At 42.4% G+C, this 24,343-nt stretch overlaps 1 non-coding gene across 1 annotated transcript; it reads right to left on the bottom strand.

Moving 5' to 3' along the window:
- Positions 1-4,205: 4,205 nt before the first annotated feature.
- Positions 4,206-4,312, bottom strand: LOC130483143 (U6 spliceosomal RNA). Its single transcript, XR_008933566.1, has one exon. It is a non-coding gene; the product is annotated as a U6 spliceosomal RNA (small nuclear RNA).
- Positions 4,313-24,343: the final 20,031 nt, after the last annotated feature.

Genomic DNA, 24,343 nt, shown 5'->3' with positions numbered 1-24,343 from the left:
TGGCAACCCTACAAATACCAGTACACTGGGGGAGGTTGTTTGGCATTTGGGAGGCTTGGGGTTTTTGAATTTCTGCAGGGAGAAATCATGCTAATCCTTTGAGTTATAAACTATTTGATTTAGGATGATGTAAATGACTAATGAAATCCTGTGCAGAGATATTATTGCCCAGGCCCCTCTGAATTCAATAGTCGTAGACTGTAGAAAACCTGCATGGGATTGTATTGGAGGAGGCTGTGCTACAAGCCACAGATTGTGCTTCAGATCTCAGCTCTTCTGTCTAACCAAATCATGATCACTCAACCTCACATCTCCATTTGCAACAAAAATCATACTGAACTATTTTACAAGGATGGTTTAGGAATGACTGAGATTTTATTTCTTATTTTGGATTTGGATTGCTAGGCCACTCTTCCTGACTAGGTCAGGCTCAGAGTGGCTTACAACATTTGAACAATTAAGAAGAAGAAGAAGAAGAAGAAGAAGAAACAGCAGCTTTGGTTTTATGTAATGACTTTATCACTTTAAGGAAGAATCAAACCGGCTTACAATCACCTTCCCTTCCCCTCCCTACAACAGACACCCCATGAGGTAGGGGGGGCTGAGAGAGCTCTAAGAGAGCTGTGGCTAGGCCTGAGGTCACTCAGCTGGCTTCATGTGTAGGAGTGGGGAAACCAACCCGGTTCAACAGATTAGCGTCCGCCGCTCATGTGGAGGAGAAAGGAATCAAACCCGGTTCTCCAGATTAGAGTCCACTGCTCCAAACCACCACTCTTAACCACTATATCATGCAATCTTAGCATTTCAATAAAATAATCAGGAATACCGTATATACTCGGGTATAAGCCGACCCGAGTATAAGCCGACCCCCCAAATTTGAGGCCAGAAAAGGGAATTTCTTATTGACCCGCGTATAAGCCGAGGGTCAATAAGAAATTCCCTTTACCGGCAATGCTGCGCTCTAAAATGGCGGCCGCCATTTTAGAGCGCAGGGCCCCTGCCCCAGGTCGCCCTCCCGCCGGCCTCCCAGGCCCTCCTGCCCCACCCCACCCCACCCCACCCCAGTGCCATCCAAGGGGGGGAGGGGGAAGAGCCCCTGAACCCCCTACTTACCGGGAGACGCGGCGAATCAGCGGTGTGACCTTCCTGCCCCGGCAGGAGGTCTTTCCAGGCCCCTGCCGGCCGGAGGAAGGCACTTGGGCGCGTGGGTGGTGGCGGCGCAGCCGGCAGGGGCCTCCTGCCGGCCCAGGAAGGTCCCTGCCGGCAGAAGAAAGGCGCCCAGGCACCTGGGCGGTGGCGGAGCAGCCGGCAGGAACCTCCTGCCGGCCCCTCCAGGCCCCTGCCGGCAGGAGAAAGGCTCCCGGGCGAGGCTGCGAGTGGTAAGTTCCTCCCTCCCTCCTCCCTCCTCCCCTCTCCTACCGTATTGACCCGTGTATAAGCCAAGTTCGGCTTTTTCAGCCCTTTTTTTGGGCTGAAAAACTCGGCTTATACACGAGTATATACGGTAATCAAATAAAATAAAACTTACATCTCCAGACATAGCAGCAATATTAGTACAATGGTAGTAATACTGTTAATAAAATCATAATGGAAAGCTCAAACAGAGGCAGGGAAGAGGAGGAGGGAAGGCCAGCCTGGTGGAAACCAACGCTGTCCTCAACCTGGCAGAACAGCTCAGTTTTACAGGCCCTGTGAAATTGCATCAGGTTCCGCAGGGCCCAGACCTCACTGGGCATAGCATTCCACTCGGCTGGGGCCAGGGCCAAGAAGGCTCTGGCTTTGGTCAAGGACATCCAGATGCTTTTGGGGCCAGGGAGTAGATTTTCTCCAGCTGAGCAAAGAGCTCTTTGAAGGGTGTATTGGGTGAGGCAGTCCCACAGGTACGATGGTCCCGGACCATTGAGGGCTTTAAAGGTCCCAGACCATTTAGGGTTTTAAAGTTTATTGTTCTGGAAGAAACTAGCTGGTCAAATGGTGGAAGAACAACCCTTCTGCCCTTCTTTGTGGTAAGAGTTTTGAAACCAGAGAACTTTCTTTAAGCCATAACTCTCAGATTTCCCCAAGTTCTTTTTTTTTAATATATATTTCCAGCAGCCATGTTGTGGTGATGCTCACTACATGTTTTAAAAAATTCCAAAGGCACCCACATAGGTTTGCCATGTCCCTCTTCGTCATCGGTGGGGGGTTTCTGAGACAGAGCCTGAGGAGGGTGGGGTTTGGGGAGGGACTTCAATGCCATACAGTCCAATTGCCAAAGCAGCCATTTTCTCCAAGTGAACTCATCTCTATTGGGTGGAGATCAGTTGTAATAGCAGGAGATCGCCAGCTAGTACCTGGAGGTTGGCAACCCAATGCCCACAGGCTCAACAAGATTGTACACTATTCATACACAGGCTTTGTGGTGTAGCCTTCTTCCAGCGGTGATAGTTTTCTCCATATTCAAACCCCTTTTTTCTTCCACTGGAAGTGATACCATCTAGCAACATCTTACCAACTCATGTGCTGTTTAATCCACATAGGTCTCTCTGGAGTCACTTTCTCTTTCAGATTCCCACCTTCGGAAAATATTGTATGCAATGATTACATCTAGTTTAAAATATGACTTTAAGTGTTGCTCTTCCATCGCTGTTAAAACAATGAGATTCACTTTAAAAGAAAGATAATGTGATAACAGTAAACTCCAGAATCTTAGAAAAATGAATTGGCTGGCGGTCATCTCCTTTCCCACACTCTCAGTCAGCTTCCACAGCTGTAATTATATTTACTCAATATATAAGTTCCATTAGGTTTGGGCTGTGGTTTCAGTAATTTTGGATCACAGCCTTATTCATTCAATCACACACACATTTAACCCAATCCACAACTCAGTTGTGCTAAAGCACTTAGAGTTAAGTGCATTATTTTTTTTCCACTGCAGTGATTCTAAATTTTCTTAAATGGGTTGTGGCTTGGACAGGACTTTCAGAGGACTGTGATCAATAGCTATAGTACACCAGATACTGTACTCTCAATTGCATTGTGACAACTTCACAAAAATGAGTTGTGGGTTGCACTTGGATGGCAGTTGGTTGAATGTTCTACTCAAGAAGAAGGAGGAGGAAGAAAAGTTGGTTTTTATAGTGGCTTACAATCACCTTCCCCTCCCCAGTAACAGGCACCTTGTGAGGTAGGTGGGGCTAAGAGAGTTCGGAGAGAACTGTCACTAGATCAGGGTCACCCAGCAGGCTTCATGTGTAAGAGTAGGGAAACCAACCCAGTTCACCAGATTAGCCACTCATGAGGAGGAGTGGGAAATCAAACCCGGTTCTCCAGATTAGAGTCCGCCACTCTAAACCACTGCACCACACTGGCTCTCTAACTGCACTTTATGTGTAGTTAGAGAGCCAGCGTGGACTAACTACACATTATGTTTTCCTTGAGTCCTACGTGGATCCTGATGATCAGACATATATTATATGCTCAGAACTCAGTTCCTAGGTGTTCATGAATCAATTCAGAACTGTGGAACATGGCCTGCCCTTCTGCACTGTTTTCCTGATCTGAAATTCCCTAAAGGGAATAATTTGCCCCATTATAGAAAGCTTGGGAAGGCGGCATGGTATAACCAACCTCATAAGATTTCAGAAGGTAAGCAGGGTTGGAACTTGGAAGGGAGATGGCCAAAGAAGGTCCTGCAGAGAGAGGCAATGGCAAACCACCTTTGCTTCTCACATGCCTTGAAAGCCCCTTGCTGGGATCGCCATCCCTATAAGTCAGCTGCAACTTCATAGCACTTTACACCCACAGAAAGTATATGTACTGATGGCCTGCATGTACGTTTCCTCAGCTGGGAAAACAGCATCCCTGGGGCTGTTTCAAGTTGGAAAATAGCATGGAGGAAGATTAAAGTCCCCTCTCCCCATATGCCACGAACCAGATCCAAATAAGTTACTGCGAACAAGGGAACTGAAAGGCAGCGTGGTGTAGTGGTTAAGAGCGGTGGTTTGGTTTGGTGCGGTGGACTCCAATCTGGAGAACTGGGTTTGATTCCCCACTCCTCCACATGAGCAGTGGAGGCATATAAAAACCAACTCTTCTTCTTGATTCACAGAACTCACGGTGCATGTTCAATCATCAGAATTGAGGGAGATCACATGGAATTCATGGGGCCGACGTAAACTGATCCCTAGTTTTAATGCCGGGAATTCCACTTGCAAATGAAGCAGTACTGTTTGGATAAGGTCAAATGGACTGTACTCATCCTTGTGCAGGGGCCATGCTAATCTTCTCTGTATCGTTCCAATTTTAGTATAAGTGCTGCCGTAGCGAGCACATTTTTCATTTAAGTAGAATCACTTTGTTTATGCCAATAAAGTATTGAATTTGACTGTACTCATTCTAACTGCATGTAGAGGATTGCAGGTTTGAACATTCCTGTACATATATATGATAGGTAGAAAACTAGTACAAAAATATGGACAGGTTAATATGTTTCTACTAATCTGTACTAGTATGTACTCATATTTCAATTGCGTTTGGAAGTGTGACATATTCAAAAACAGCATCTGCCACTGTGTAGCTTTTGCACTGTGTAGATTTTACCACCTCGGTATGCAACCACTTACGTGCATAGACCAGTGGGTGGTGCACACAAACACTAACATCTGTCAGCTCAAATAATTTCATCCTGAGTTTTCAAAGTGGATAATAATTGTGAGTTAAAGCCTGAACTCCTATCTTATCTTTATCCTGCCTTTCCTCCAGTGGATCATAAATGGGGTTGGCAGGTCCCTCTTCGCCACTGGTGGGAGGTTTTTGGGGCAGAGCCTGAGGAGTGCAGGGTTTGGGGAGAGCAGGGACTTCAATGCCATAGTTTAACTGCCAAAGTGGCGATTTTCTCCAGGTGAACTGATCTCTATCTGCTGGAGATCAGTTGTAATAGCTTGTACCTGGAGGTTGGCAACCCTAATCATAAATGGTTGTCTTCTCCTCCCCCAGGAGATTGGTCAGGCTGAGGGAATATAACCATCTCATGGTTATGCAGTGATCTTCATGGCCAAGATGAGATATGATCCTAGGTCTCTCAGACCCAGTACATTAGCTCACACTAACATCAGTGCAAGCCAGCTGGGTGACCTTGGGTGAATCACAGCTCTCTCAGCCCCACCTACCTCACAGGGTGTCCGTTGTGGAGAGGAGAAGGGAAGGTGACTATAAGCCGGTTTGCGTCTCCCTTAAGTGGTAGAGAAAGTCAGCTTATAAAACCCTCCTCCTCCTCCTTCTTAATTGGAAGCAAAATCCATTGCATTCAGCGAGATTTCCAACCTCCTGGGTTGCAAATGATGTCATGGTTGCACAGATGTCAGTAACACTGAGACGACAGTAGAAATTTTTTAAAGCAAAATTGCAGTTTTCAGAGAGTCTTTGCAAGGCTCTGGGGGCTGTTTTTTGAAGTAAAGGCACCCAGTTTTCAGCATAGCTGCAGGTGGAAAAGAATCCATGAGTTTGGTGAATATTGGGTCAGAGGGTCCAATTTAATGGGCCCTCAAATTTTCCTCCATTGTTTGCAATGGACGATGGATGGGGTCATCCTTGGGGGGGGGGGCATAAAATTTGATCTCCTGACCCAACCTTCACTAATCTTGGGGGTTCTTGTAAGAAGCATCACCTACTGCTACGGTGCAAATTTGGTGGTCCTACCATAAAAAAAGCCCCCAGAGCTCCACAAAAATTTCCCATAGGTTTTAATGGACCCCAAAATTTTCAGACATTTGAAAGAAAAAGAAAAAAAAAACCATATCATTATGTGGATGTGGCTTTTTTTTTTTTTTGTATTTTCCAAACATTTTCAGGTCTATTAAACCCAAATCTGAAAATACCATCCCCCCCCAAAAAAATTGAGTGAACACCCCTACAAATTGACAGAAGCCATGTGAGACAGGAGTTATAGTAAGATTTGGGTTCAATTGAATGAGGAAGCCTGTTGTATGCAACCCCATAGATTAGAGTAGAAATTATGAAAGAAGGTTCTACTAAAATCAATGTGCCTTCTTCATGAAGGATAATGCCTCAGGGTTAAATTTCCCATGCAATCCGAAAAGCTAGTGTATGAAGTATCTGTGCTAACTAGCAAGCATCTTGCAGCATTTTAGGAAGCTACCTTCCTCGCAAGAAATTGCCACAATTCAACTGCCATTCATTCAAAACTGGGGAAACCTCCAAGGAACAATCTTTAGCGGGATAAACACCAGGAACATCAATATTACCTTTGCTTATTTAAGTTGCCAGCTGGCATGGCAGAGCAATGGAAATGTGGAGGAGTAGAAAAAAATGAACAGTCTTGAAAGCATTTCTTTACATTGCATGAAAGCTAAACTGGCAATCCCTTTGATTTTGGTAAGCCTTCTGTGGCTAAATAAATGGTAAAGAATAAATATGGTGAATATCAAACAGTGCACTTTGGATAGGGTTGCCAGGTCCCTCTTTGCCACCGGCGGGAGATTGGGGGGCGGAGCCTAAGGAGGGCGGGGTTTGGGGAGGGGAGGGACTTCAATGCCATAGAGTTCAATTGCCAAAGTGGCCATTTTTCTCCAAGTGATCTGATCTCTATCAGCTGGAGATCAGTTGAATTAGCAGGAGATCTCCTGCTGCTACCTGGCAGTTGGCAACCCTAACCCTTTGGAATGGTCCCAGGGAGGCCCAGCCTATGTAGTCATTTTAAAGTTATTTTATATGCCTACCTTCTCTACCTTTAAAGAGAATCAAACTGGTTTACAATCTCCTTCCCTTCCTCTCCCCACAACAGACACCTTGTGAGGTAGGTAGGGCTAAGAGAGTTGAGAGAACCGTGACTTGCCAAAGGTCACCAAGCAGGCTTCCTGTGTAGGAGTGGGGAAACCAACCAGGTTCACCAGATTAGAGTCTGCCGCTCACGTGGAGGAGTGGGGAATCAAACCCGTTTCTCTAGATTAGAGCCCACCGCTCCTAACCACTATACCATGCTGGCTCTCTTAAAAATCTTTTCCTGCCATTCCTTTCACATACTGGCTATTCTAGCATCCCACCTGCCTCTTCAACACACCATAATGTAAAGATTTCCTTTTCTTTCTAAAGAGCCATCTTTGGTTCTGCACGGAGCCAGTGTGGTATTATTGTCACATTAATATTGTCAAGCACCCTGAAATATCCTTGGATAGGGAGGCGGAACTCTCACTGCTGCTGGTTAACATCTGAATTTTCATGCAGACCGGCATAAAGAACAGCCTTGACTTCCACCTTCTCTTGGGATATCTGTTGATGTTCAGGCAAGAACAAAGATGTTTGAGTTCTCTAGAACCAGGGTAGGACTGCTGAAACACTGGCAACCCTGTTAAGTAGTCCCTCAGGGTAGTCACACTAAAAGGTAAAGGTCCCCTGTGCAAGCACCGGGTCATTCCTGACCCATGGGGTGATGTCACATCCTGATGTTTACTAGGCAGACTTTGTTCACGGAGTGGTTTGCCACTGCCTTCCCCAGTCATCTTCCCTTTACTCCCAGCAAGCTGGGTACTCATTTTACCAACCTCGGAAGGATGGTTTCAGGTAGCCAGCTCAAGGTCAACCTTGAGCTGGCTACCTGAAACCAACTTTCATTGGGATCGAACTCAGGTCGGGAGCAGAGCTTGGACTGCAGTACTACAGCTTACCACTCTGCGCCACAGGGCTCACACTAACTGGGTAAATATTTTACTTGTTGCAGTTCAACCTTTTCAGTAATGAACAAAGCATTATTTTAACCCTGTCTTGGTGTTTGTGTCTTCCTTTTAACTCAGTTCTGCAACCGTTTGTGTCACTGCTTTGTTTGCCGGCCTGATGATAACATCCACACGCTTTCTGACTGTATGAGATGCTTGCCCATGACAACAGATTCATGGTGTTCATTTCAGGAGCAGAGTTTGGATCTCTGACAATGGGCTCGATTCATCTCCCTCTGATGCAAGGAGTCTGTCTTCAGTGGCGGAAGTGAGTCACTGTATCCTACCAACCATGTTTAGCAGCCATCTGGCATCATGCATGCGTGCTATTAGAGCAGAGAGAAATGGATCATGAGTTAAACCAAATTATCCCAAATAATGCAGCTTTACCATGACACATTTCTTTTGCTTCTGCTAGGGAACAGCTTACTAGAGCACTAGAAAACAATCTGAGTCATCGCTAGCAAGGCAACCACCATGTATTCTGTGGCACTGTGTTTTGTCATTTGTAGGAGTGGATCTTTATTCTGACCTCCATCAAAATCAGGTTTGTGCCCAGGTCATTTCACCAAAGAGGCATTTTGTTGACGTGTTCTTAAGCATGGAGACTGAAATGAAACAAAGAGTGACCCCAGTGTCAAAACAGAGTTGTCAAATGAACCAAAGAAGTCCCTTACCTAGCTGCTCAGCTAGGTGACACAGTCCCAGGAAACTCTAGATAACCCACATAACTTCTTTGACTGCCCATTTTATAACTTTGTGCAATGAGACACGGCATTTTTGCTATTTCTGGTGATCAAATGTTGCCTTGGGTGAAGTTATAAGACAGAAATGACCATTTTAAGAAGATGAGATTATGACATTCAAGTATAGTGTCTGGGGCACCTTATAGCTATTATAATAAAAGGGCCTTTAGCATTTATTTTGGAGCCTTGCCTTCCACATGGCATGAGTGACAGCCAATTATAAATTCTCTGTTGTGTCTCCTTTTACATTTTTGAAAGAAATATCTGGTGAACTGGATTTGTTTCCCCACTCCCAGCTGGGTGACCTTGGGCTAGTCACACTCTTTCAGCCTCACCCACCTCACAGGGTGTCTGTTGTGGGGAGGGGAAGGGAAGGTGATTGTAAGCCAGTTTGAATCTTCCTTAAGTTGTAGAGAAAGTCGGCATATAGAAACCAACCCTGCTCCTCCTTCATCATCATCATCATGATGGTGGGGGTTATCCTTTTAAGAACCCTTGGCCCCATTTTTTTTTTTTTGCAAAAGAGCCACAACCTGTGGTGAATTGTGTACTCCCATAATTAACTTTTTAAACATTTTCATCATGAGACAAAGTTTCAGAAGAAATCAATACAGCACAGAGCACAATTCTGAATCTAAAAATAAAAAGAAGCATGTGAATTTTTAAAGTCTTGACCCAACCACATGGGTATAAGTTGCAGACATGAATTTGCCACAGAATCTTGCTGGGTGACTGTTGGCCAGTCATTCTTTCTTAGCCTTACCAACCTTCAGTGTTGTTGACGGGATAAAATGGATGAGAGGAAATGCATTCTTACCACCCTGAGTTCCTTGGGGAAAGTGATATAAGCGATAATAGCAACAATCTGCTTTAGGTAACACCGAAATTAGCCTTCAGGTTCTTTTTATGCATGAGTGTATAATGTAGCATTGCTCCAAAAGCCAAATGTTTGAGACAGATTTTATTCATCCTGCTCAGATACAATCTCAGTTGGGATTTCAAAAGAAGTGAAAAGGATTGGAAAAAGAATTCTTCCCAAATCTGAAATAATGGAATTCTTTTCATTTCTGCCTTCCAGCTTACTCTGAACCGTTGCTGAAAATATTTTTTTTAAACTATGTGATTTATGTCACCAAAACCTGTAATGCTGAAACTTTATATAAAATAGAAAACCGAGGTTGAATATTATAACAATGAGAGCCTAAGAGATGGCAACATGTGAAAGCCAGAAACGATGTACAAGATCAGGCAGACATAAAGGCAACCAGACAATGGGAAATAGTACAATGATGCACAGTACCTATAAGCTTGGGGGGGGGGGGAAAACCCCCCTTTTTTTCCTCTTCACAGAATGAGCACAGACATTGTGAAGATGGTATATCAGGGTGTGAAATGTGCCGGGCAATAATCAACATTCCAAAGTTCTGTCTTTTCATTTTTCCCCTCCCACATTTGAAGTTTTCCTACCAGCAGCAAGAAAAATATTGTTTCCAAATATTAAAGTGTGCGACTTTGACACTGGACAAGACTCATCCCTGGAAGGCTATTTTAGTTTGCGTTAAGATCCTGAAGAGTACTTGAGTCCAGGAACTCTGAAGGGTTGCTGGCATTTTGAAAACTCAGATAAGAGATTTTTATCTTTCAAATCCTCTATTTTTGTACAGTGTTTATAGAACCAGAAAAAAATGTTCTTCTAAAAGCTGCTAGCTTGTGTTCCTTCTAGCAGCCATCGGAGGCGAAGATTATTATTTTACTCAGGGACCCTGCCAAGGTGGGGAAATGGCTTCCTTGTAGCTTCTTGCACTACCAAAATAAGATTTGGAAGCCCAGAACCAATCAATTAGGACATGCCTACTCTCGGTCCTAGATTTACTGTCTGGAGACAGTACAACTGTCATAGGGTAGAGCAGATTCAAATTTTAATGAGTCATTCTCTAATATAGATCTCTTCATTAAAACTGGGTGTTATAGATCCTGGTAAACGTCTTTGGGCACATTCATACGATGCTTCCACCTGCTTCCAGAACAATTTAGCTGCTTTTGATGGACACTCTTTTTTTTCCCAACAAGCTGACTTATGGCTAGGGTTGCCAACCTCCAATTACTAGCTGGAGATCTCCTGCTATTACAACTCCAGGTGAACTGATCTCTATTGGCTGGAGATCAGTTGTAATAGCGGGAGATCTCCAACTACCACCTGGAGGCTGGGAACCCTGCCAGACCGCCTCATACCAATCTTGAAAAGAGCACAGAGTTAATGAAGAAGCACCATGCACACTAAACCTATCCAGTTGGAAAGAACCATCACCTATTAAGAAGGGGTGGCTGGGGAAATGAAGATTAATATAAAGCAATACAGCCGAAGTTTCAAAGGAAAGAAAAGGTAGGAAAGCAGCCGCTGATAATGTATCTGAAGTTTCCTCTCCAGTACACTTATTACATTAATTTAAAAATGAATTTTGTCCTAATAAAGTTGGGAAGGAAAAACAAGCTCTAGATAACAGACAAGAACTTGATTCTCAAGGGGGAAGGCTGATCACTACACAGGATCCAACCCTATACCCAAACAATTGTATTAAAAATTGTAGGGACGGGGTAAAAGCCAGAACTGGCCGGAACTGGTCGGAACAAGCATTAAACAAACAACAGTGCTAAAAAAAAAGAAAAAAAGTCAGATGCATTAAAGCCACTCCAGATAAATATTTGGGAAAACAGAATGCAGAAATAGTGAGCATTTATTAACCCTTTCCAGGCCAAATTACCTCCAGAACACCACGGAAAGAGCATTAAACAAATAACAGGACCTCAAAATACAGTGGAATGCATTAAAGGCCCTCCAGAACAATATTTTGGAAACCAAAACACAGAAATAGTGTGCATTTATTCATCATTTCCAGGCCAAATGCCTCCGGAACACCTTGGAACGGGCCGGAACAGGCATTAAACAAGCCGGAACATGTTGCGGAGGCATTTTGGCCACTGAGTATGGCAGACAAACAGCCTTCTCAGTTTCCCTGGGCTGCTTTTGTTATAATCCAAGGGAGCATGGTAATTATATCTGCTGTGTAAGAAAACCCAAATGCCCTGCTGTTTTGCTGGGTTTTTAATATATATATATATATATATATATATATATATATATATATATATATATATATATATATATATATATACACACACATACACACACACAGAGAGAGAGAGAGAGGGAGAGAGAGAGAGGAGAGAGAGAAGAGAGAGAGAGATTGCTGTAACAATGCTTCACAGAGGTAGACTAGGTGAAAATTAAGAAGCATGCCCGGCTACAGTATACAGATATGCAGGTTCCTACTGCGAAGCCTTGCATGTGCTGACATCCCATTGAGTATAGGGAACCTGTGGAATGTTCCATGTGACATGCTCCATGTGCATAGAGATCTGTGGTTCTTTGTCATCACCATTTCTCGACATACACATAGGGTTGCCAACCTCCAAGAGGTGCCTCGAGATCTCCCCCTATTAGAGCTGATCTCCAGGAGACAGAGATCCATTCACCTGGAGAAAATGGCTGCTTTGGAAGGTGGATATGGCTTTATACCCCATTGAAGCCCCTCTCCTCTCCAAACCCCACCCTCCTCAGGCTCCACACCCTAAGGGATTTCCCAACCCAGAGCTGGCAATACACTCAATGTTGGTGTGATTATTGGGGAATCGGGGCCCCAGTTCCTGTAAAGGAACCCCGATATTTAATTTTCTGCTACCAAATCAGAGGGATTGGATCGTTCCTCTTGAACTATGAGAATTGAGATCACACACACGCACAAAAGAGGCAAGACGCATTTGTCTTGAAGTAAAACAATCTTTACTCTAACTTAGGGTAGGGAAAAAGTCACTGGGATACAAAACAAATAATATCTGTCTACATTCTATGTTTCCTATACTTGCCAAAACCTTTGGCAAGGCACTAAGCTTACTTACGAGTAGGCACCCTTAGCAAAAGGAGAGCCTCTCTCCATCCTGCCTGTTCAGCAGTCAAGCAAAAAAGGTGGTCAACTGCTTTCAGTTCTAACAAAGAAATCGAAAGCAGTTGAACATGCAAAATAGTTGTATACGTGACCCTCAAGCACGATTGCAATGGCCACTACAAACTGGCCATTTGGTCAGTTACAATATTAACCCCTTAACTGTCTGACATGTAACAAAGCTCGCTCTCTAATACCCAACAGTGATCAATGTGTAAAGCAGAATGAGGTGGTAGAATCCAAAGTAGGACTGACGATTCAGCTTCCACCATGAGGTGGGATGCAGCATTATTTATGTTTCTGTTCATTAAAAAAATACAACCACCTCCCTGCATATGTGACTGCTCTGCATCCGGCCTGTGTTTACAAGAACTCTGTAAGGAGTGATCATTTGTAACCAACTTGTGTTTCATCTGTTGTCAAACAATTAGACAATAAAAAGTTAATGGTATCATCATTGTAACTACCCTCTATTTACCAGTGGTTTGAATGATAATAGAGACACTGAAGGGACTTGTTGCTATGGAGTTTAATTGCCCTGACCCTGTTTGCCTGCCAGAGGTCTTATGTTTTAGATCCAAAACATCATCTTCTATAAAAGAACAGCATTAAAAAAAATAAACAACCTATACCTGATCTTTCTATATCTCTACATTAGCTGCTAAAAAGCTGCCTTACTTACCCTTTTGATGCAGTATTCTTTTACCTCTGGCTTTTCAAGCACTTTCCTTATCAATGGGAGGAGACAATAGGGAAAATAGCCTTTCTGAAAAGTAGGCAAGTATACTGTGACTCCTCTTCACCTGTCTTACAGGATCAATAAAAGAGAAATGAGTTGATGGAAAACACATGGGTTGTATAACGTGTTATGAGACCCTAACACACCAAGCTGCCACCCTTTCCCAGATGTGCTCTTTTTCTATTTGCAGGGATTTTTTTCATTGTTAGGAGAACTTTCACAAGTGCAGTGACTGGCTGGCCATTTAATTGGAGGGCCATTCCTATAACAGCCCATAATTTATTGCTTGGTGGGGTGGTTTTGGACGGGAATAACCTTGATACTGAGCATCATCAACTGAACATCATCAACACTGGCTGAGATCAATGAAGCTCAACACCTTTCCACCAAAGTTGCCAACCTCCAGGCGGTGGCTAGAGATCTCCCACTATTACGACTGATCTCCAGGCGACAGAGATCAGTTCACCTGGAGAAAATGCCCACTTTGGAAGGTGAACTCTATGACATTATACCCCATTGATAGGGTTGCCAACCTTCAGGTACTCAAAAATGCTAACAATCTCTATGGCTATTGATTATTAAAGTACAATTAATCCAATGACAATAATGATAATAAAAAATATTTATGTCTTTTGTTTCTTCACAAAAGCAAATAGTACCAAAAAGGTCACAATATTTAGGACAGAATACAGACAGGCTTCCGGTAAATGTCCTGTTTCATATTATTTTTCATCAGTACAAAATGATAGTCCATAAATAATATATGTTCTCTTCTTAGATAATTTTCTTCTTCTTTTTTTCAGATCCCTTTGCTGAAGAATGTAGAAGACTTGCTGCTCATAAGGCTATCCCACGATGCTTCTTATTCTAATAAAATTCATCATTATTTCAACTTGTATCATTGGATAATAATTTTAAATTGAATTAGTGCCAAACATAACACGCAAAAATACAGATATGCAGATACTTACTGACAACTTTTCCACGTCTAACATAAGTTCAGATAATTTCAAGTCAATGACTCAATTCACATTGGGATACAGGGTGAAGTGGGAGAGAATATTTATAGAAACACTGTTCAATTTCACATAAGGTTACACCCACTTCACAGATAAGCTGAATAATCGCACACCGAATTTAATCCATGCGGGATCATGGTGTTGAACAATGTTATAAAGTATGATTCTTTCTGGCTTAAGATCTTATCGACATTCTCTTTATGAAATGGTCTTTTTTAATATTGCCAGAGAGCAAAGAATTTCAAGTCAGTGTCCCGGTGCTTTGCTTGAATGAAATGGGGCACGATCGGAGCTTCTAAAACTGCATTGCGCATGCGCGATCTGTGCTCTCCGATCCTTATTTTTAGGGATCGATTAGTTTTGCCTATGTAGACAAGATGGCACGGGCACAGAACGGCGTAAATAAGATTAACAGAGCTACAGTCAGTATGACATTTAATTTCAAAAGTTAGTCCGGTTTTCACACATGTAAAGCTTTTGACAGGAAGCGCATACGGGCACATAACACAGTGACCACAACGAAAATGGCCCCTTCTGAGACTACTAATGGGGCGTTCGATATTATCTGTGTGGACTAGTTTGTCCTTAAGGGACATCGTTCTCCTGTAACCAAGAAGGGGTGGTTCTGAACAATCAGGCAATGTGATCAGCATATGCCAATGTTTATTAATGATCCTACGTATTCCTCCCACTAATGGAGTATATTGAAAAGATGTTGCTATTCTTTTTGAGTTTATTTTAGGGCGTGTAAATAATTGATCACGTGATTGTGCATCAGCTCTTTGCTTTGCTGCATCTATTAAATGTTCAGGGTATCCCCTTTTAAGGAGAGTCTCCTTTAAATGGGAGGCTGTTCTATTGTAATCATTCTCCCTAGTGGAGTTCCGTTTAAGCCGTAACATCTGGCCATACGGTAGGTTCCGTTTTAAATGCATAGGGGATACCCTGAACGCCCTAAAATAAATTCAAAAAGCTCCTACTCTTTTTAAAAATGATGAAACCTTCAGGGGAAGATGGATTGAGATTTTGAATAAATGCTCTAGTGATTTAATGCTACTCATTATAGAAAAAGCTAATGATGAAAATGAAAAAAATTAAAAAAGAAATAGAGAAGGAAAAGAAAGAGCTTGAAAGAAACACAGAGGCTGATGTTTTTTCACAAAAAATTAACCAAATTGAAATGGATTTGCATGATTACAAAGAACAAATTAGGCAGTATAAGATTAGAAAACTTGACAGGGACACACAAGACTATAAAAACAAAACTGTATATGTTTGGTTAAATACCAAAAATTCTGAAGAACGTCAGAACAGAAGGGGTGATGATGGCACTTATTCTGATAACTCAGAATCCTCCAGTTTATCCAGCAGAGCTTCGAGTAGGGATTACTATTTGAGACCCAGAACCTATCAGAACTATTATGCGAGGGGAGGTTTTTTTCCCCGGCGGAGGAGAAGAAACATGAAAACTTAGTGGTAAACCTCTCAGATCGAACCCTAACTGATATTGAAATGAAAGTTTTAAACTTAGGTTTAGGGTATGTACCATATCCCAAATACTCCAGTATACAGACCCGTATTGACCTTTTTAAGCTAATCCGACTAATTAGGTTTAAAGACTTTTTCAAAGGACGGGAACTTGAAAGAGCGGGTTTTAGAATTAAATCTGCATTTATCCCGCCTACCCAAAACCCACTAATAGAAACCTTTCAGCATTGTGTCTTGAGAGATATTCAACAGCTTGAAAAACGTAAACCATTTTACAATAAGAATCTCAGCTCAGAAGAACGGGATGCTCTAGAAAGTTTAACCCAAGATTCATCTATAGTGATTAAGCCCGCTGACAAGAGCGGAGCTACCGTAATTCTTCCAATACAGGACTATGAGGGAGAGTGCTTAAGGCAGCTGGGACAGTCTGAATTTTATGAAGAAATTGTACGGGACTCAACCAATAGAGTATTGAATATTGTTAAGACTGTAATTTTTGAGGCTTTGTCTTTGGAATACATTACTAAAAAGGAGGCTGAGTTTTTGTTTAACCGATATCCAAGAATGCCAGTATTTTATATATTACCAAAAATCCACAAGACTTTACAATCCCCGCCCGGGAGACCAATTATTTCTGGTATTAATGGAATACTTGACCCAATCTCTAAATATTTAGAACATCATCTGCATAGTTTTGCTTCTGAAACCCCATCATACATACTTGACACGGGAGATTTTATACAAAAAATTGAAGGCAAGAAATTTCCAGGCAAAACCATTTTAGCCACCTTTGATGTGGCGTCCCTTTACACCAACGTTCCACTTGCTGAAGTTAGAACAATAATTGAGGACAAGCTTAACTCCCGGACAGATAAATATCCACCTACCCATTTTTTGATGGATCTTCGATCTTCTTTTTGAAAACAATTATTTCAGATTCAAAAAACAAATTTACAAGCAGGTAAAGGGAGTTGCGATGGGATCTGCCGTGGCCCCTTCAGTGGCTAATATTTTCATGAATGAATTTGAAAAGTTGCATATGTTTTCTAATGCTTTTTTCTTACAACATACCTTATTCTATTCTAGGTTTGTAGATGATCTGATTATATGTATAGATGATGTTAGTAATTTTGATGGTTTGGTAAATATATTGAACAATGCTGATCCTAATATCAAATTTGAGTGCAAAATGCACCCTAATTGCATTAATTTCTTGGATATAAATATCAACAAAAATGATGATGGTACAATTTGGATCTCTCCATATAGAAAACCTATGGACAGGATGGCTTTACTTCATTTTAACTCTAACCATCCTATGCATTTAAAACGGAACCTACCGTATGGCCAGATGTTACGGCTTAAACGGAACTCCACTAGGGAGAATGATTACAATAGAACAGCCTCCCATTTAAAGGAGACTCTCCTTAAAAGGGGATACCCTGAACATTTAATAGATGCAGCAAAGCAAAGAGCTGATGCACAATCACGAGATCAATTATTTACACGCCCTAAAATAAACTCAAAAAGAATAGCAACATCTTTTCAATATACTCCATTAGTGGGAGGAATATGTAGGATCATTAATAAACATTGGCATATGCTGATCACATTGCCTGATTGTTCAGAACCACCCCTTCTTGGTTACAGGAGAACGATGTCCCTTAAGGACAAACTAGTCCACACAGATAATATCGAACGCCCCATTAGTAGTCTCAGAAGGGGCCATTTTCGTTGTGGTCACTGTGTTATGTGCCCGTATGCGCTTCCTGTCAAAAGCTTTACATGTGTGAAAACCGGACTAACTTTTGAAATTAAATGTCATACTGACTGTAGCTCTGTTAATCTTATTTACGCCGTTCTGTGCCCGTGCCATCTTGTCTACATAGGCAAAACTAATCGATCCCTAAAAATAAGGATCGGAGAGCACAGATCGCGCGTGCGCAATGCAGTTTTAGAAGCTCCGATCGTGCCCCATTTCATTCAAGCAAAGCACCGGGACACTGACTTGAAATTCTTTGTTCTCTGGCAATATCAAAAAAGACCATTTCATAAAGAGAATGTCGATAAGATCTTAAGCCAGAAAGAATCATACTTTATAACATTGTTCAACACTATGATCCCGCATGGATTAAATTCGGCGTGCGATTATTCAGCTTATCTGTGAAGTGGGTGTAACCTTATGTGAAATTGAACAGCGTTTCTATAAATATTCTCTCCCACTTCACCCTGTATCCCAATGTGAATTGAGTCATTGACTTGAAATTATCTGAACTTATGTTAGACGTGGAAAAGTTGTCAGTAAGTATCTGCATATCTGTATTTTTGCGTGTTATGTTTGGCACTAATTCAACTTAAAATTATTATCCAATGATACAAGTTGAAATAATGATGAATTTTATTAGAATAAGAAGCATCGTGGGATAGCCTTATGAGCAGCAAGTCTTTTACATTCTTTTTTTTTTTTGAAATTTTTTTATTGGTTTTTATAATATAAATTTTCCATGTTAACAAACAACAATATACGTAGTATTAAAAACTAAATCATAGGTAATGTTGTTATAATTGTTTAAGTGCTAAATAAAAATAAAAAATAAAGGAAAATTTATTGACTTCCCCATCACCTCCATCCGCCTGTTAATAAAGTATTCTATCCCATCGTGTTATGGTCTGATCTTAATTATTCTTATATCTCAATTAGGTTTCAATCACATTATACTATCAATATAATTGATTACGTTTCTTTATGTTAACAATGTCATCTAGATCAGATTAAAAGGTATTCTTCCATTTTCCCCAGTCCTAGTTCATATTCACAATATTTCATCCACGCCTCCCATTCCCCCATAAATTGAACATTGTCTTTTTGACTTAAAATAGCTGTAAATTTTGCCATTTCCACCAGTTCAAACATTTTCATAGTCCAGTCTTTTTTCCCAGGAGTGTCTGCCCCTTTCCATTTTGCTGCATAAAGCAGTCTTGCAGCTGTAGTCGCGTAAATCAAAAAAGTCCTGTGTTTTAACAAATCATCAGGTATCATACTTAATAGCATCATTTCTGGTGTTTTGGGTATGTTTTTTTGTACTATTAGTCTTAATTCGTTATAAATCATATCCCAAAAATCCTTAGCTTTGTCACAAGTCCACTACATATGATAAAAAGAACCAACTTCTTTATTACATTTCCAACATTTAGGGGATGTCACTTTGTAGATCTTTGCAATCTTCTTAGGCATTAAATGCCATCTATACATCATTTTATAGATATTTTCTCGAATTGACTGCGCATTTATTCCTTTCAGGTCTTTCGCCCATAGTCTTTCCCATTTGTTTAGGGCAATATCATGTCCCACAGTTTGAGCCCAATTAATCATTGTTGGTTTGATTATTTCCTGCTCACAATAAATTGTTAAAAGAAGATTATACATTTTAGAAATCAGTTGAGTATTATTATCTAATAGCATCCTGTGAAAAGATGATTTTTCTTTAGAGAATCCATTCTTCATATCTTGTGTAAATACTGATTTAATTTGATGATATTGAAGCCATTGTAAATCGTCTTTAAGTAAAAGTCTTCTACATTCTTCAGCAAAGGGATCTGAAAAAAAAAGAAGAAGAAAATTATCTAAGAAGAGGACATATATTATTTATGGACTATCATTTTGTACTGATGAAAAATAATATGAAACAGGACATTTACCGGAAGCCTGTCTGTATTCTGTCCTAAATATTGTGACCTTTTTGGTACTATATGCTTTTGTGAAGAAACAAAAGACATAAATATTTTTTATTATCATTATTGTCATTGGATTAATTGTACTTTAATAATCAATAGCCATAGAGATTGTTAGCATTTTTGAATAACCTTCAGGTACTAGCTGGAGATCTCTTGTTATTACAACTGATCGCCAGCTGATATAGATCAGTTCACCTGGAGAAAATGGCCCCTTTAGCAATTGGACTCTATGGCATTGAAGTCCCTCCCCAAACCATGCTTTCCCCAGGCTCTGCCCCAAAAACCTCCAGTTGATGGTGAAGAGGGTCCTGGCAACCCTACCCAATGAAGTCCCTCCTCTCCCCAAACCCCATCCTCCTCAGGCTCTACCCCCAAAATCTTCAGGTATTTCCCAACCTTGAGTTGGCAACCCAACTCTCCACACAGTTCATATGCATATGAAGATTTGGAGCCAAGGTGAAGTTGCCCAAACGACAGTAGCCATGAAAGGCTGCTTAGCACAGCCCACCATTAAATAGAATAGCTTATGACACAGATCAGCCTTTCCAATGAATTGGTTAAACCCCCAAAGTCTCTTTTCAGCATAGGTACTCATGGCCCACTGACAGTACTGGAATTTGAAAAGGTGTCTGGATCCTGTCTCTAATAACCAAAGGCTAATGGTCTTGGAACGTTTGTGACTGTTATTCAGTTTTATTAAACTGTGTGCTAATTTGTTTAATTGTACTTTTAATGTGTTCAGATACTGTTTTATTGTTTTAATAATCTTTGAATATTTCTTTGAGTGCTGTTTCATGAAAAAAGGGGGTAATAAGTGTTAATGTGAAGGGCATGAATAACTAAGTTCCACTTATTACAATGGCAGAGTTTACCAGGAACACTCTTGATGAAATCAACAGGTCTTTAAAAGATCGAACTTTGTCTGAATTGAGCCTAAATTAAAAAAAAAATAATGTAAACACATAGGAGATTTCTCTTTGTGATGAATGGAGAAACACACTTCCTTGAACAGCTGATCTTTTGAGGTCAGGTTGATCTTTATTTATTTACTTTGCAAAATTTATATCCTGCCTTTCTGACCTCACAAAGGTCAGCAAGATGGCTCACAGATTAAGTCATACACAATAAAATCACATTTTACAACCATTAAAAACACCCCCAAATCCATCATTAAAACAATTAAAACCAGAGCTAAGATACATTAATAACAAAAACAACAATTAAAAATGCTGAGCAGGAAGGAGGGATCTTCTCTTGTCTGGTACTTTTGCTAAATATGGGAAAGAGTAATAAAGGAAGCTACAATTAAGAAAAAGTTACTGTTTGGAGGAGGAGCCATCTGCTGCCTGGTGGCATTTGGGAAGAAGATATGTTGTTGTTATGATGGCTGCTGGAGTTGTTGCAGTTGGGGTGTCTAGGCCCAAGTTACATTATATGTATGTAAACCTGTTGAGTTCTTTCACCAGTGGCAGGAGCTTTCTAATGCTGGGGTGGTGCGACCTGGAAGTGACATAGACACTCCAGCAATATCCTCTGAAAACACTATTGTTTCCATATAGTTTTCGGGGGAGCGTGCTAGAGTGTTTGCATCACTTCTTGGTAAATCCAGAAGTGATGGAGATGCTCTAGCAATCTCCTCTGAAAACTCTATGGAAACCATAGATTTGGGGGGGAGGGGTACTAGAGCGTCTACGTCACTTCCGGGTTTACCTAGAAGTGATGATCGCTCCCCACCATCAACTGGCCCTCTTCTGCCTGCAGACCAGCTGAGGGTCAGCAAGCAGCCTGGTTGATTGGCGGGTTTGCCTGCCTGTACCAGGAAATTGCCAAGCCTAAGTGGCTGGGATCAGTTCTTTGAGGAACCATGTAGGTCATCTTAAGTTTCCATTGTAACACTCAGAAACAGGAAGTTCCCATCAGTCCTTGGTCCCCCAGCTGATGTCTTGGGAAATTGTCCATTCTTTCACATTTGCATGTAGGATTAGACACACAGCCCTCTTGAGATCCCAGGCAGTTTTCAACTGCTTACACTTCTCATCCTAACCGAGCCAATGAAGTTATGCTAACCTAGAAGAAAGAACATTTAGTGCATTTGCTTTTAAATCAAATTAGCATTTTTAATAATTTGCAGTTTGGGTCTCTCCCCCCCCCCTTTTTTTTTTTTTTGCATGAGAGCACCATAGTTGACCTTTCCCAAATGCCAGCAATAATATTTAATATTAATGTGCTTCACAGCCATTTTTCAACACTCTAATATTGTTTAATATTAAAAAAATAATCGTGATATTTGTACTCAAAATGTCACTGCAGACTGCACGAACAGTGATCATGCTGATTTTTTCTCATCTTAACTTGGGTATCCAGTTCCTCGTAATTCCAGATGGCTTGAGAAAAGGAGATGGTAAAGAAAAGATAATTTTCTTCTTGCAACTTCAGTAAAGGAAGAATGAGCATGCTGGTTATGATTCATCTTAAAGGATCCAGCACAAGGATATAGTGTGTTCTTGATGAACAAGGAGTGTTGGATTAGCAAGAGGGAGAATGTTAATGGCAGAATATGATTTAATTGCAATCAGTCCAAAGAAGACCAGGGTGCTGTTTACGGTTGGCAGGTCCCTCTTCGCCACTTTGGTAATTGGACTCTATGACATTGAAGTCCCTCCCCTCCCTAAACCCCGCCCTCCTCAGGATCCACCCCCAAAACCTCCCGCTGATGGTGAAGAGGGACCTGGCAACCCTATATCGTTATGAGCATCATGATTAGGGTTGCCATCTCTGGGGTTGGAAAATACCTAGAGATTTAAGGGGTGGCGCCTGAGGAGAGAGGGGTTTGGGGAGGGGAGGGACTTCAATGGGGTATAATGCCATAGAATCCACCATTTTCTCCAGGGGAACTGATCTCTGCCACTTGGAGATCAGTTGTAATTTCACGAGATCTCCAGCCACCACCTAGAGGTAGCAACCTGATGTCACTTTCAGGGGAAAATCGGTCATGATCACAACACCAGTGCTTTTTTAAACAAACAAACAATTTCCCCTGCCATTTCATAGAAGGGGCAACGAAAGCTCAGGGAAGGGTCCCCCCCCCACAACAGGCTCAAAAATGTTGGGGACCCCTGTCCTACACTTAGGGTTGCCAGGTCCCTCTTTTCCTCCGGTGGGAGGCATTTGCGTTTAAGCGAGCACACCTACGCACATACAGCACTTCTGGTTTAGAACCGGAAGTACCATCTCACAAAGGGCCTTTACCTCTTAGTTTGCCTGCCAACCCTCAGGTGGTTGGCGGTCAGAGGGGGCAACTGCCAAGGGTTTGCCTGCCACCAGTGGGGACCTGGCAACCCTACCTACAGTGTAGGTCTTACACTCTCCGATTTTTTAAAAACCTTCAAAGATTCAGACTTGTGGCCTGAAAACATTATACATTATATCATAAAAAACACTGTTCTAGCTGAGGTAGTCTAGACTGCAAGTGTGTGACTGGCCCCAAAACACCCAGAAACCTTCCAAAACAGACTGCGGATTTGAACCTGTGTTTCTCAAACACTGTTCTGAAACTCAAACTGGTACAACTGAAGCCTATGGGTCCAATTCGAGATGTTGGAACAAACCTTTAAAGGCCTTCATGACCTGGGGCTAGGGTTGCCAACCTCCAGGTAGTAGCTGGAGATCTCCTGCTATTACAACTGATCTCCATCTGATAGCGATCAGTTCACCTGGAAAAAATGGCTGCTTTGGCAATTGGATTCTATGGCATTGAAGTCCCTCCCCTCCCCAAACCCCACCTTCCTCTGGATCCACCCCAAAAACCTCCTGCGGATGGTGAAGAGAGACCTGGCAACCCTACCCACTGAAGTCCTTCCTTTCCCTAAACTCTACCCTCCTCAGGCTCCACACCCAAAAATTCCAGGTATTTCCCAACCTGGAGCTGGCAATCCTATTCTCCACCTAGCAACCCTACCTGGGGCCCCACATACTTGGAAGACCGCCTCTCCCTATTTGTTCCCATATGGCATCTCCACTGTACCCATCAATGACTGGTACCAGTTCCTCCATTTTCTAAAGTACATTCTGTCATGGTTCGAGAGGAGAAGTGAGAGAGGAGTGAGGAGGCAGCTCCTTAAATACCCAGCCCGAGGACCTCAGTTAAATCCTCAGGCAATGCTCTGGCCGGGGAGCCCCCTTCCCGCTGTCTAGGGTTGCCAAGTGCCAGGTGATGGTGGGAAAACCCCCACCAAACCACCTGGCCACCCGCTGACCGGCTGAGGGTCAGCGGGCAATCTGTGCAGGCAGGGACTGGTCACTTCCGGTTCACATCCAGAAGTGGTTAAGGCCTGTTGCGATGTGGCACTTCCAGGTGTAAAACGCATCACAAGGGGCCATTGAGCGGAAAACGGCCCCTTGTGGTGCATTTTACATCTGGAAGTGCCGCATCACAGCAGGACTTTACTACTCAAACTGGGAGTTTGAGTGGAAACTGGCCCTTTGCAATGCAGCACTTCCGGGTGTAAACCGGAAGTGCTGAAGCACATCTGGGAGCGTGCGACCCCCACCCCCACTCCAAAAACCTCTTGCCGAAGAAGAGGGACCTGGTAAGCCTACCACTGTCAGGGCCTGCTTGGCCCATTCAAATCTCCCAAGCCAGGAGGCTCCCTCCCCCAGAGGGCTCTGATTGGCTCAGGGAGCTCCGGGTGGGGTGAGAAGGTGACGCTGCAATGAGGTAGCCTGGCGTGTCCGCCATTTGCCAACAGCCCCGCTGGCCAGCTGGAGGGCTCTAGCCACGTGGAGGCGCGGAGCTGCTGAAAGCCAGCCTGGGAGCCCCTCCGCGGCTCACCGGCATCTTGCAGAGTCACCGACCGCATGCTCACCCCCTCCCAAGGTAGGCTCTAGACACACACACCCCGCC

The sequence above is a fragment of the Euleptes europaea genome, chromosome 9, assembly GCF_029931775.1.
Source record: "Euleptes europaea isolate rEulEur1 chromosome 9, rEulEur1.hap1, whole genome shotgun sequence".
Lineage (NCBI taxonomy): Eukaryota > Metazoa > Chordata > Lepidosauria > Squamata > Sphaerodactylidae > Euleptes > Euleptes europaea.
The sequence above is the reverse complement of the archived record's forward strand: the minus strand, read 5'-3'. Positions and strand labels throughout refer to the sequence as shown.